The following is a 5,000-nucleotide window of genomic DNA, read 5'->3' as shown; positions in this document are numbered from 1 at the left end:
GCCTCTGACTCAACGTCGTGACTCGTCGCTTAACCTTGGTGGCATCGAGCGGACAGGTTCGGAGGATATCTAACAAAGGGATTAGTGTTGGCAGTGAGGTCGCTGCCGCATTACTCACATGACGACCGCACATCACCAGGCGCCCTCTGCTTTCGTAACACTATTGTACTTATTGTTCCACTAATCATGGGGTGTTTTTTGAGCGAACCTTGACTTCTGTCGTGTCTTTTAAACCCTCGTCTCACCTTCTCCTCCCCGCCACTGCAAGGTGAGAAGAGGGAAGTTGTTGTTGTGCGGACCTTGGCCAACGGATACACCAACATAACTCTCAACACTTACTGTACGTGAGAAACCGCTACTCTTCCTTCTCCTCCTCCTTCTCCTCTTCTTCTTTATTTTTTCCTCTTATTTCTATCCTATCTTTATCCTCCGTACACCAATGCCATCTTTTTCCCTCTTCCCACCCTTCCCCTTCTCCTCCTCCTCCTCCTTGATCCATTGAACAAAACTCATACTTACATAGATTTGGCTTAAAAAAAAAAAAGAAAGAAAACCTCACAGAAAGAGAGGGAGGCACAAAAAGTTGACTCTCGCCACACTTCCTGCTTGAACGACAACATCTCTTCTCTTGACTTCCTGTGTTGATGACTTGCCTTGCCTTACAGTTCCTCCTCCTCCTCCTCCTCCTCCTCCTCCTCCTCCTCCTCCCCGCAAGCCGCAAGCACCGTATGAACTCGATTCCATGCTTCCAGCTCTGTTTTTTTTTTAACTGGCATTTTACTTTAGTTGTCAATCAGACACTGGTTTGCTTCTTTCAATACCATTACATTATATTAAACTGTCCTGCTTTTAATTGAGTACTTCAGTAAGGCTGCTGTGGGTGTGTTATTGATGTGAATTCAAAAGTTGGATGTACACTCGTTGGCGTTTTAAGAGCTGTAAAGAAACTCGTGGAGATTGTTGTGTTGTTTAGTGAAGATAAAAAAGACAGTAATGTTACAAATGTGTTTTAAATCACAGAAAGATGGTAAATAAAAATGTTTTGTTACACATTTATAAAGAGGACGATAGTACGAAGTAACCTTGTAGACTGTTAACCCTTTCACTGTTATGGACTTCCTTCATCAACATTTTGAGATTTAAAATATTACTTTGAAATATTGTTTATTTGGGTAAACAGTTAAAAAAACACAAGAGAATATAAATTGTCTTTTTTATTTATTTTATCTATCTATTTTTCAAACTACAGCACAACTTGAAGACCGTAGTACATACGAAAAAAATTAATATGTAGAATATGTAGCTTGGAAAAAAATATTTGGCATTGAAAGAATAAAGCGAATCAGGATCCGACTTCCTTATCTAAACTACCTGACGACTCTGTGACCGATCCTCTGTGGCAATAGAGGAAGATAACGCTAAGTCATGTGTTAATGTAACAACCGCAAGACTAATCCAGACGTATTGCCGAATTTTCCTGAACAGTATCATTCCATATTTATCACGCCAGGAATATTTACATAATGCTGTGGTTGCAAGAATCAAATAAAAAAAAGTTGTTGAAATTGACTCCACTAGCATTGCATTAGAGTAAAAATAAAAGCTTTTGTCCTACTTGAGTAAGGATGACGAGAGGATGAGGTGTCTTCATGCACATTTTCCAATGCCTCGCGGTACTGTTACTGTCACTTTGTGGATATCAGCAAGACATATCGTTGCATTAAATCATGGAGACAGAATCAAACATTTTCTCTCCACACAAATACGGATATATTGTCGTCTGAAACTATAATAAGAGAATAAAATGTTTACTCCACTATTAGTAAGGAAGAAGATGTATTAAATCACACGAAGAGAATAAAAGATTTTCTCCACATCACACGGAGAGAAATAAAAGTTTCGACTCGTATTCTTAAACCAACTGATCTCTCATTAGGATTATTTTCAAAGGTCACAGGAATGATTAGTAGGGTTATTATAAGTGTTTTTCCTTTTTCATTATACGTAATCCTTGTTAAACCGTCATTAGATTCATGGAAATAACCCTGAAATCTCCAATAACTTCCACGAGGGCCTGTTGAAAGTAATCTTGACTAGACGGTGAACCCTCGTGCCGCACTGTTAAGGAGATGATGGTGGTCTGAATTATAAGCACACAGAAAACGAGATAAAAAAAAATTATAAAAAAAGGCACCAAGTACATCACAAGCTTCTTCTTCTTCATCTTCTTCTTTTTCTTCTTATTCTTATTACTATTATACTGCTTATTCTTATTCTTATTTTTATTCTTATTCTTTTAAAGTGATAAGGTACCATTCAGTGTATTAGTGTGACTTATTAGGGTGTTATGATTAGTTATCAGGGTGTAATAGTGACATCAGTGTTAGGGTGACTGAACAGGGCGTTAGGGTGGCAGTGGCGTAAGATTGATTAAACAGTGTGTTAGAGTGATAGGTACCAGGGTGTTAGGGTGACATTCAAGGTGTCGGAATGTCACTTACGGTGTTAGTGTGACAGGTATCAATGTGTTATGTGTTAGGCCACAGTTAGGGTGACAGTAAGAGAAATATTCTGTTAATTAGGATGCCATTCAGATTGTTAGGGTGAAATGGCACCAGGTTAGCAAAGCGAAGAAATGTCACGTCTTTTATTCATGAAGAGAAATAAGAAGGTTTAATCCTAACTGCCAAGGGGAGGCACAGGATGGAGGGGCTGGCCGGCAGGGGGTCACGGCAAGGTCAGGCTCCTCATAGGCGACGCCCGTCATGGGGTTTCCCTGACTCCTCCTGGTGGGAAAAATCCTGTCGGGGACGCCGGATTGGGGGGAAGAGTACAGAGGAAAGGGGGTAGAGCGAAACTAGAGGGAGAAGATAGGGAGACAGAGATATTTAGAGAGAGGAAGGGTATGGGGTAGGACTAAGCTTCCTATGCTGGAGAGAGGAAATGATGTTTTAAGAAACGTTCCATAGATAAAAAAAAAAAAAGTGTCTGTTGATTACAGCTCTCTCCACCAAACTACCAGAATTATCCAAGGCCGGCATTCAGAATCGTTTTGTTCTCGTTCTCCCGCTACAATTGCTTTGAAAGACCACAGCGACAATTAGTCTAGTTCACATGAATGCTTTTTTTTCATGAATGATGTAGAATCCTTATCAAACTATTACCACAATCATGAAACGTTCTTGAAAATGCCCATGGATTATCAAAAGAGATGTTATGACATGTGGAGATTGGACGCAGCAACATTTGAGCAAAATAAGAACCTAGAACATATATCATATTTACTTTAAGAACCGTTATTTTTTTCTTGTAAACTTTGAAACTTCTGTTGAAAAGAAAAAGAAAACAGTGAGCTGTGCAATTAAAGTATCGAATGAGTGCAATTATTAGAGAATTATTTATCAAGTAGTAATAAAATACTTATCACGTCAACAATATATACTTAAATAAAAATTAATGAATGACATATTTATAGAAAAATAACGTAACCTGTAATCTATTCATGAAACTATAAAAAAAAAAAACAGGCAATCAGTATGTCAGTCAACCAGACAGCCAGTCAAAGAACTAGTTAGTTAACCGTCAGTTAGTCGTTAAGCTAGTCAGTAAAACAATCAGTCAGTCAATCAAAAGCAAAAACTAAGTCAGTTAACAAATTAGCCGGACAGTCAGTTAGTGACACAGTTATCAGTCCAGCCGGCTAGTCAGGAGGCCAGATATAGTCAGTTACTCACTCACTTACTCATTCACTCACTTAGCAAATCAACACGTATACGTAGGTAAGTAGAATAAAATGGAATAGCTACAATAATGCAATAAGAGCAAGAATGTAAGCAGGAAACAAGCAAGCACACCAGAACTTGAGAGGTGCTGTCCTGTCTGCCCTTCTGTGCCCTCCACAGAGAGAGAGAGAGAGAGAGAGAGAGAGAGAGAGAGAGAGAGAGAGAGAGAGAGGTGGGTATTCAATGACCAAGATGTTTATGATGATGCTTGAAATGATGAGGCTGTTTATGACGATGACGGTGATGAAGGTCGGTGATGATGTATGTGCTAACGATGAAAATTTGTATGTGAAAGGAAAATTATATGAACAAGGATGGAAATGTTTTGTTAACCTTATTCCCAGCGCAACAAGTACACGTGAGAAGCGAGGCCGGAGGCAGAATGTTTTTTTTTTTTAGGTCATCTACTCTCTCTTTGCTCTTCTTTTATTTTCAGCACCTTTGTAGTTTGTCGTTTCCGTTTACTTATTTTTACCGCGGTCAGCGTCACTATCGCTCCTATAGTCCCTTTTCTTCTCATCGAGCTCCATCACACACGTGCCCTTTCCTCTTCTCTTCACTTTTTTTTAACATACTTTTGTTATTAATACTATTTTTTTCACTTTAACTGTAATACTTTCACGCTTCCTGTCCTTGTTCCATTTCCTACCAGCGATTCCGCCCCCTCTTCCCTCAAGTATCCATTACAAACATCTGTTCTTTTCGCTTCCTAGAATATAATCGTTCCCTTTCCCACTAGCTCCCATTTACTCTTTCCCACACACCGTTTCCTCCCGTCACTCTCTATCGTTCTCTTCCCATTTTCCTTCAACACACCCATCCTGTCCCGTCACGTGGCTTACTAAACATCTCACCTTATTCTTGTTCTTCCCATTTTCATTCAACCCACCCATCCTGTCTCCACCTATGGCTTACCAAAGTCACCTCTCTATATATTTATTTTTCTATTTTCCATTAAAACACCCATCCTGTTCCACCTGATGCCTTACCAAACACTTCACTTTTTTTTTTTTTTTTTTTTACCTCAACACATCTGACTCGTCCCGTCTTCTTCCTAATGTCGCCCATACCTAGCTCTTTTATCCTGCAACTTCTCTTACATCCTTCACTCTACGTCCCCCAGGCAGTGTGACCATCTCAACTGTACAGTACTTGACATCACCAGGTCCGTGTCACCTGCATCCTGCTTTACTCGTACTGTGCAGCGCCTTACCTTGA

The 5,000-nt window shown here is 39.6% G+C and overlaps 1 long non-coding RNA gene across 1 annotated transcript in view; it reads left to right on the top strand.

Annotated features, from left to right (window-relative positions):
* LOC123515179 overlaps nt 1–5,000 on the top strand; it is a 28,197-nt gene that overhangs the window by 16,841 nt on the left and 6,356 nt on the right. The window lies entirely within an intron of this gene.

The sequence above is a fragment of the Portunus trituberculatus genome, chromosome 38, assembly GCF_017591435.1.
Source record: "Portunus trituberculatus isolate SZX2019 chromosome 38, ASM1759143v1, whole genome shotgun sequence".
Lineage (NCBI taxonomy): Eukaryota > Metazoa > Arthropoda > Malacostraca > Decapoda > Portunidae > Portunus > Portunus trituberculatus.
This window is presented reverse-complemented; position numbering and strand designations above follow the sequence as displayed.